The sequence below is a fragment of the Grus americana genome, chromosome 3, assembly GCF_028858705.1.
Source record: "Grus americana isolate bGruAme1 chromosome 3, bGruAme1.mat, whole genome shotgun sequence".
NCBI lineage: Eukaryota > Metazoa > Chordata > Aves > Gruiformes > Gruidae > Grus > Grus americana.
The window spans coordinates 22,388,892-22,399,498 of record NC_072854.1 but is presented as its reverse complement, the minus strand read 5'-3'; positions in this window follow the sequence as shown (position 1 = coordinate 22,399,498).

Here is a 10,607-nt window from a genome sequence, read left to right as displayed (position 1 = left end):
TTTTGTGGTTCAGATATCCAGAGGTTTCAGACAGCGTCTTCAAAACTGAATGTCTGAGGTTATTTGAATCCATAGTTAAGTATCAGGCCAGTTCTTTCCTGGTACTGAGGGGCTGCAGTATTCCCGGCATCCTTTGAAGATGGTGACATATGGAATTGTCCAGCAGCTTTAAATTCCATCCTCTTTAGGTGTCTAAGCATGGATTAAAAAAAAAAAAAAAGTGTCTAGATCTTAAGACATTCATCATGCTTTTTTCCCTCCTTAAATATGTTAACACAGCCCACCCTTGTGCTCACAAGTATGGGTAAACCCTGCAAGTTCTTAGTCAAAACTCTTCCCAAATGAGAAATACAGAATTTGACTGAAGTGGGTCACTGTCATTACTTCCGTTATGTCAGGTCCCTAATACATGACCTCAGCAAAGCTCAGGGTAATAACAACAACAACATTCTATAGTTCTCCTGTGCCTGTTACTCAGGAATCTCCAAAAGCACTTCTGAAATATTGAGTCGAGTAATGAATATAACCCACCGATTTATATTTGGAGAGCTTCTGCTAGGTAAATAGTATACCAGTTTTGCAAGTGAATGAACTGAGATTTGGTAAGAGTAACAGAACAAAACCAAAACTTAAACTGGAGATAAATGACTGCAGTAATAACAAATAAATAAACACATTGTATTCCATTTTTGTCATCTGAACTTTTCATACTCCAACATTTGTTTATTAGATCTGCTTTCTTCCCTCTTCCCAGGACTAAGGCAAGTATTCTAGATTTGATTAGATTTAGATTTTTCTCTCACTCCACCTTTGTAAAGGAGCAGAATGAGGTGCTTTGTAATACCGAGGATCTGATTGCATTGCTTTTCTCTAGCTTTGATTTGAGTTGCCTTTTTTTTTTTTCCAGCCTCTTTCCCCTTCCCACTCATCTTGCACTTCTGCTTTGTCTCTGGAAGGATGTGTCTCGATGTGCTGCTAGGTGTACTCATACTCAGGGGTGCACCGCAGGGAACTTACCTGGGACATGTTGTGACTGCCTTACAGTCTGCAGGTTTGGGGATGCTGTCTGTGGAAACTGAAGTGCAGGGAAAGTGAGCCTGCTGCACACTCTGGGATGGGCAGCTCAGGTCCACTACAAAATCTTGGAGGTCAGGAGCTCTGCTTCGCAGACCTAGCCCAGCAGACCTTCAGAAAAGCCAGATTCTCCATCATTCTGTTATTTGCAAGGAGGAAAATAAAATAGATGAATGAAGTAGCTTTTATGACCAGAAAAATGTGTTTTTACTAATTGAGTGATTCTGTAGAAAAAAAATACATAGAATGGCTCATCTGCGTGGGATTTTTAAATTATTTGTTTCCCTATAACACTATGCCATTACATACCCAGATCAACATTTAAGGAAAAATGGGGCCACACAAAATGCTAGGATCTGCAAATTTCACATTTCTACCTTGCTCTGTTACACTGTATGTGGATATAACAAAATTTTTAGCTCAGTGAGTAACGCTGGCCACTTTGTACATCACATTGTACACCATACACAGCAAATTTTGGATGGAATATAAAATTTACCTTTTCACTTTTTTTGCTTTCTACAGTTTATGTCATAACCTTAATAACACTCACACATATTTTTTCTGTGTTACTATACCATATGTTAAATTATTATCAGCCAAAATCTTTTCAGCAATGCCAGTTCAATAAGAACTCACTAAGCTTCAATGCAGTTTTCATCCACAATGTAATAGCTTCAAGCCACAACTTGCAAACCTCCCTGAAGGACTTAAATGTTATGTTGCAGCAGCCTAGTAACATCAGCATAGCCACTGGCAGTGTGAAGTCATAAGCTTTAGATTTCTATACAATAGCTTAAAATTAAATGTTTAGAGAAAAAGTCCTATGAGGAGCAGCTGAGGGAACTGGAGTTGTTTAGCCTGGAGAAAAGGAGGCTGAGGGGAGACCTTATCGCTCTCTACAACTACCCGAAAGGAGGTTGTAGCCAGGTGGGGGTCGGTCTCTTCTCCCAAGTAACAAGTGATAAGATGAGATAAAATGGCCTCAAGTTGTGCCAGGGGAAGTTTAGGTTGGATATTCAGAAAAATTTATTCACAGAGAGGGTTATCAATCACTGTACCAGGCTGCCCAGGGAAGCGGTTGAGTCACCATTCCTGGAGGGATTTAGAAGATGTGTGGAGGTGCTGCTTAGGGACATGGTTTAGTGGTTGGACTTGGCAATGTTAGGTTAATGGTTGGATTTGATGATCTGAAGGGTCTTTTCCAATCTAAATGATTCTATGATTCTATGATTGTATGATTCTCTGAAATAGCCACTGACCATTGTAATGGGCAAGAGAAACAACTTTACTGAAGGGTCATGTTTCATGGAACATCTTCAACCACACAAGATATTCATCAGCTGAAGAGCAAATGCTACGAAAGAGGGGTTTTTTTTCTGCTTGCACTAAATAATCATGAGACACTCTGCTATTTCTGATGGCATAGCATACATGTTGTGCTCTCAGGCTTTTGGCTGAGACATAAGTGCAGTGTTATCTTAAAGTGTTCTTTTCTTACATTAAAACTAACAAAGAAGCATTACTGACCACATAAAAATCAAAAATATCAGCCAGAAAATTTTGAATACCAACATCTCTCTGTGATGAAGAACATCTTCATTCTGTTAGAAATTGCATTTTTTAAGGCACTGTAAATCATTCTTCCATGCCAAAGTTAAAACACTCACTTCCATTTTCTAGATGACTACTACAGGAAGGCACAGTACAAAAGTACTTTCATGGAATATTTATGCATTTTATAACATTACTTACTCATAGATGTCTTAATCATTCACAGATGGGAATTATAAGATAGCAGATAACAAAAAGGGTGATAGATAGTAATGAGCATGACAGATTTCTTATAGATTATTTTAAATTTAGTATACAGATTTATAGCACAATACCATACTAACAATCATTTTGACACATGCATAACAACCAAATAAATGTTCCATTACATAGAAAATGTTATGTCTTTTCTTTTACTATAGACAGTAGTTTTGTTCATTCGGAGGCTGAAATTATAGATCGCTGCAACAACGGCTCTCCTTCATTACCCTGCAGTTGCCCAATTGGAGTAGGAAGTGAAACTGAAGTGTCTTGCCCTGGTACTACACATTGGTGCTACAGATGGCACTGTCCTATTAGCCAATGCACTTGACTAATCTGCCATCTATCACTTCATCAGCGTAAGGAAATTTACTGGCAAAGCCACTGTTTTTTACTAGTTAAACTGGTAAAAATGGACATTTACCATGCAATCAAGACATTTTCAACTGCTGATCTAACCAATGTTGCTTCAGTAGCAATATTGCCTGCAGAGAAAGGCCAGTGTACCTGGAGAGATGTAATTCTACTGGAATAACAAGGAACTCCCCCATAGGGACATCACGTGGGCTGTGGGACCACAAGGAGCCAATATTCACTTAGACTATATTGCATTTCTAGAGTGTAATTCATCAGGTAATTTGCATCTCTAGTAAGCACATCTAGGAATGACCCGTTAGAAATGCCAATATGAGTGGGTAAGGAGTATTCCCCATCTAAGTCACTCTCCAGCTGTATTTGCACAATTTAAACACAGTGCTTCGCATCTAAGACTGTGCAGTATTATTAACTTCTCCTGCCTTCAGAAAGCAAGAAAAAACAAACAAAAAGCCCAAATATCTTTTGGGCATGAGGTCTCTGTGAGGTATTCCCTAGCTCATGTCATGCATTATAACCCCTGCTTGGGATTGTACTGAAAGGCAAAAGCTAGGCTTTATTAATGTTATATTAATTTTTCCACAGACCCTCAGGAGAAACACCAGTGACTTTTTTCATAGAGAGGGGTCAGCACTAGGATGGGTATTTTTATTGACTAGATCTATTGATTCATATGCTAGCGTAATTCACTTGTTTACTCAGGCATTTCCCTGTGGACTCGTTTAATGGAGAAAACCTCTGCATACGACTAGCAGAGTTTCTTTGGACTTTTACATAATTAGGTTAAGAACTTTTGTTTTGTTTGCCTCATTATTGTTATACTTATTGTCAGAGATAATGTAATGGCCAAGTTTTCAAAAATTACACAATAAAATTATGCTCCCACATCTCTAAATAACACAAGGCTCAAGTAATTAAATAAAAATATGCAACATTTTATGTATTCAAGTATATGCCCTCTAAAAAATTCTCATTCTTTTTTGCAGTAGTGGTTAAGACAGAGGCACTGTGACCTCTGCTAGACAGCAGCCAGAGGTTTATTGAAGAGTCACAGGAGGAATCCCTCATTTTTGTGGGCTCAGGTCCTGCCTGTTGGGGGGTTCTCTTCAGTAGCATGAGGAATACTGGCAGTGGGTTACGATGGGTGCACTGAACAAACTGGGAATGGATGTATCACCACTGGGTCTCCATGTTGAGTCACCCACCAGATGGCATCTCCCTCGCTGCATCCACACAGCCTGAAAAGACCTACTGTGGGCCAGATAACCGAAATATATTTATTTGAGGGAGCTTAGCAGAAATAAGATGGTTTCCTTCTTAACAACAGGCTGCAGAGGAGGTAAGGCAGGCGACAGCCTCTCATCTCCCCTAGACCCAGGGATGACACAGTACTGGGAACTTGCAGGCTCTGTGCTTAGGGAGTTTGCTGCTTAGTTCAGACTGTGCTGGAAAGCAGGCTTTCTGCATTGCAAACTAGGATTTAGCTGAACAACAGGTACCCAGTTCCCAATCTAGGTCAATGGGATGAGCTCCTTTCCCACTGAAATGACCTCACTGCTGGGTTTTCATCAGCTTACACAAGAAAGATGTGGTGCAATATTCTATTAAGATGCCAAGCCTTTCTTTGCAAGAAAACAAAAGAAAAGCATTAAGATCTATCATATATAAATTGATTAATTTGGTGGCTTGATAGCTGAGTTATCCTACACCATCTGAAACAGTTCAATATCTGCCTTTAAAGGCAGTGGCAAACTGATCAGCTGCAGGCTCCTAGGTTGAAGTCATCCAGAAACCTTGCACAGGATGACTAAACCAGATGTTATTTGCTTTGAAATTTAAAGGAAACTTTACTTACTAGGTATTTCTTAAGAGCAAAATGTAGGATAATTGACTTTGCACGCACATACAACGGCTACCTACCTTCAAGATCAACAGGCCAATTACCAAATGTAACATGAAGATTCAAAACCAGTTTTGCAGAAGTAGGATTATGAGATTATAGCACTACAACACAACAGACAACAGGGAATTATTTGCAATGGCATTTGTAAATCTAAATTTTTCCTCATAGGAAATGTAAGCTTACTAGTTTTGATATTGATCTATACCCTTCCTGAAGCATATGAATTTCTTGATCCCAAGTAACTCTTAGGATTTTTTTGTTGCTTTTTGTTGCTAACAATAGATGTAGGTTCTTGACCAAATGTAAAACTACAATAAAGAGGAAATTATCATGATTTTAAAAGCAAAAGGATTTATGCAAAGTAGATATTGAGACTACTAAAGCCAGGAGGAGGATACAGTGGAATTTCAAAGAAGCTAGTGATTTTACAGTATAACTGTAAACTCATCACCAGTGGATGAAACAAAGGAAGGGAAAGCTATGAAAAAAATTAAATGACATTTTTTAAAATCTAAATAAAAACTATGCAAATTTAAGTTGCAAAATTCTTATGAGAAATAAGTATTGGTATGCAAATTTCCCCACAGAAGATAGACTCTTCTAATTGAAGCCTTTGCTAAAATCTCTGAACTCTTTAAATCAAAGTAAGCTTCTTAAAGCATAAGCAAATTCTCCGCCAGTATAAATCTCTCCAGCTTTAACCTAAACTGAATTCCTAGACTGGAATAAAGCCTTTGTGGCTGAAGCCATCTTTATATTCCCTTACTCCCAAACGTAAGGGATGTAGTCTCTTTTACCTGACCTACATTAAGCATAACACGCACAAAGCGCTATAAGCGTTTACAAAGTAACTGTCTCACCTGTATCTGCTTTACAGTAGACCTTTCTGTCAGGTATGACTGACCATATTACTAGTGAACACCTGGGGAAAAAATTATTTGGAGCTAAATATGTAAATGCTGTAAAAAAGTGGCAAATCTAGATTATTGTAGATTTATGTCTCACTAGAGATATGCTAAGAAAATTGTAAGGTAGCAAGCTGCCAGTTTCCTTGGTGATCCACACTGGATCTGCATGCTAGCGTATTGAGAACAGCGACAAGCAGCAACTGATTGTTGAAAACCTGACGATTTTGGAAACACTTTGTATTTGAGTTCTGGTTTTGCAATAAGTAAATGCTGAGAAAAGTATTGTCAATGAAGGCAAAGTTAGAGATAAGCAAATTTGCAAAGACTCAGCCACATAAACTGCTATCTAGGTTTCCTAATTTTAGATTATCTACACAATTGGATAAAGTACGTTGAAAATTGGTAGAATTGCTTGTATGAGCTGGTTTCCAAGGACTAACTTTAACAAAAATGTCATGATTAGGAGATGCTTCTGACTTTGAACTCTAATCTCAAATACTTTTTATGTCTACAGCACTACACAGAAAACTCAAAGCCTCAAAGCCTCAAAGCTCCCCAGAAGACTGGAGCAGTGTTTTCAGAGGGCTGGAGCTCCAGTTTTGGAGTTCAGCTTGTCATCAAGTGTGAGAGGTGCCTCAGTGTTTGACCAGGCTCTTTTTTTTTTTTTTTTTTTTTTTCAGTTGGAGAGTCGTTCAGGGCAATTAATTTAAAAAAAAATCAAATAATCTGAATTTTACCAAAATAGAATTTAAGAGTCTGGTCCAACATCCACTAAAATCTATGTCCCTCATTTCGAGCATTCATTCAGAAACATTGTAAGTAAGTCTGTGCCAGAAGAAACAGGGCAAATGGGAGGTCTCATTTCATGTTATGTATCTGGTGTTACTGCTCTGATCCAGAGGGAACAGAGAAGGAAAAAAAAATCACTCCTTTAACCAGTTTCTGAAGCAATTGAAGTGAATCTTGCTCTTGTGAAATTTAACTGTGTAACAAAATCTCATTTTTAATATCGATCTCAAAGGCATACAAGAGAATAAAACTACTTGCATGGATTATTGGTTTTATTAAAGGATTAGGAAACCTGAAATTACAAACATCTCAATCTATCTATAGAGAAAAGTCTTACCAAGAGTTTATCTGCTAAAATACCTGTTTAGGTTGCATTGATATTCCTACACTGTATGTATGCAGGTTTTTTCCTCTCTCTTCTCTATCATTATTTTGAATTAAAGTACACATTGGCTAAAGTCAGTGAAAACTTTTATCAACCATGTCAACAAAGCCAAGATTTCAGCAAGTTAGTCTAAGCATAGAAGTAAAAAGCAACTCAGTCTTCCATCATTAGCCTGTGCATGGGAACATATTTTTTCATGCTAAAGAAAATTAATAGGAATGGCAAATACTCTAGGCAAATTTAGGCAAATGCCACTGACTCCTGCATACTTTATTAGAAAACTAATTAATAACCAAAACTGGGTAATGACTTCTGTAGAAATATTTATAGCTCTCTTCCTTACTCTGTCATTATCCAAGGCTACAGCAGAGTTTCCCATATTTGTGTGTCACACTAGCCTTGATTATGTAGGAGCATTCAGGAAAATGATCTGAATTAACTACAGGTGTGACTTTGAAGTGTATTAATAAAAATCCCTTTAATCCGGTGTGGACACTGGTTCAGAATTAAAGCACTTGTAATTTAATTTTGCATACTTTACTTCAGAAGCAAAGTAAACAAAGTGAAATCAAGGTCAATTCAATAGTAAAACTATATATATGAGGAGTAAATATCATCTACTTTTTAAAGACTTCCAAAGTATAGCAAGCAAAATTCTTCATTGCAAAATGCTTCATTCTGAAGAAGAGGTTCACGTGCAGTTTTATTGAGGTGACAATAACTTGCTTTAAAATTATTTTGCATTTTCAGCTTCCATGAATGACAAGTCTCATGCTACAGAATTCTATGGAAAATATATGAGTATAATTTCATGAGCTGTAACTCTAACTCTGTCTGTCACACAATTGGCTCAGTTTTGTTGCTAGGCTAGTATTTTGTTACTTTTTCCAATTCCCTTCAAACTTTTCTCAGTGTATTTGATTGCATTCTTTTATTTAACTAAAATTCTATGCCTCCATAGTATGTTTCTATACTATGTATAATTCTATACTTCTGCAAATTAGAAATCAAGCATATTTCTCAGATTCTGGACTCCGTATTCCACCAGCATGCTCATATTCACAGATTATAGACCGCTGAATGTTTAAAAAGGCAAGAGATTAAGTGTCTGCATTTTATAATGACAATAAGATTTGAAATGCTTAGTACTTTAGGCTAGACCTTTATCCTCTGCCAGCAATAGAAAGTCAAATTACTAGAAGTCTCATCATCCTCTAAAAGCCCTTGCTAGAGCAAATGCACCCTGGCTGGGTGCAGAGGTGGGTGGAAACTAGAGGGCTGTTCAGATGGGGACGCGGCTGTCCTGTGGCAATACACAGGGAGACTTTTTGCAGCAGATGGCATTGTTCCATCAATAGATTTTTTTGGGTAATCTTGTCCCACATTATCTTTCCCATCATGCCATTAACTTTCCTAACTTTCGTTCTGTTGGTTAAAAGAAAAGTTCTATGTGTGGGGTTTTTTTCAATAAATAAAAGAAAGGAAATACTTTTTATGTATCATTGTAAGAAGTTGAATCCATAGTGAAAACTCATGGAAGAAAAGTCCATCAGGTTTTGTTAACACCAAAGACGCTGATATAGCCTCTAGCGTAGGAAGCTGATGCTGGCAGGATATGCCAGGGGAAGTATCACCCTGAATTTGCCCTGTGCCTTGCTTCTTTTCTTAAACACCATTGTCAGACACAGGATGCTGGGGCAAATGGACTTTTGGCCTGATTCAGCCATACTAAGGCAAGTGCCCCTTTACTGTTCCAGAAGGATATTTGTCTTTTAGCAATAGCGCTTTTCATTCCTTGGGTTTGCATCTCTTCTCCTTTCCTCATAAACATGGCTATTCCTACAGTTGCACCATAAATAGCCTTACACTCTTCTTTCTGAGGTGAGGAGATTCACACTCTTTCTTTCTCTCCAGACAGAAGAATGGTATTTAAGTGTCTTCTCAATTTATGTGAAGCAATGTCTGCAATGTCTGCCTGCCTGCAATCTGGGCTAGCAGTGGAGAAAAATAAAAAGTATTTCTCCAATATGAAGGTTTCATATCACATTGATCCTATAGCAATTGAAATCAAAACCCCAATGGGACAATTGCTTTGAGGGAACAGGACATTGTGGAACTGGAAGACTGTTAGGAAAAATATAAATGAGGTAACATCTACGCTCCTGTTCAGCTGTAGGCTGGATAAAAGCTTCTGTGGCTTGGAGGAAGTTGTATCACTCAGATGACAATAATTTGAGTTTTTGATCTCTTAAAAAAATGTATTTGTAGATATACAGTCCGTGACTACTTGTTGACAGTTCTGCAACAATACTTGCTAATGTAGATGTGGTATTTGAAAAGAAAGTGGGCTAGTGGATAAACGGCATGAATGCAAAGTCAGGGAATTGCTGCTTGCTTAGTAACAGATTTGACAAGCTTGCTGGAAAAATCTGTGTATTTTGGCTTCCAGCATATATAGTACTTTATTATTAATCATGATTTGTTGTTTGATTCCAGTAATAGCAAACTTTGAAAAAGAGGCGAAAAAGATAAGATGAAGTTTCCAGCTATGAAGATGTTATTTGAGAAATACGTTGTCAAGATTAATTCACTAATATATAAGTGAGTACTTTCAGATCATTGCACTGAAGCTGCACTGAAAGGAAGCACGTAATTTGTTTTCTCATATCCGAAGCCCATTGATTAATATAGCAAATAAGGAACATTTTAACTGTCAGGAAAGAAGTTATAAATAAACAGAACTCTGTCTTAAATAACACATGATCTATAAAAAAGCAGGCTTTCTCACTGCAGAACAGTATTTCAGTCTTGCTTAGATTAAAGAATACTTATTCTTCAAATACATTTTAATTAATGATCTCAAATGATCACTTGAGATGTTTGTAACACAATGGGCAGTAAACATAGGACCTGTTCATCAGTCTCCTCCTGGTCATGGCCAAAGTGGCCTTTCATATCACCAAGAGAAGCAAACTCAATGGGGGGGGGGATCTGCCAACTGCATCATCTGCTTCTAGTTCCTCATCTTCTCATGTCAATGAAGAGAGCACTGGTGGGCAGCATCCATTGCTTCCCTGGGCACATTCCAGGAGTGATTGATGGTGTTGGGGGCTGCCTTCCTCCAGTGCCCCTGAATCTATTTTTGAGTCTGTGACACTCACACACCTTCCCTTTAACCTTTCTTGTCCCCTGGAACCACTTTTTGTTCTCCTCGTACTTCTTTTTTGCCTCTAGCCCTTTCTCTGCTCAGAGGGCTTGAAGGTTTGGTTATGGTTGGGCTAGCACCTGCCTCTAAAAGGGAGAATGACAGCTAACATGGTTTAAACAGGACTTAATTAAAACTTTTTAGCTCCTTCCT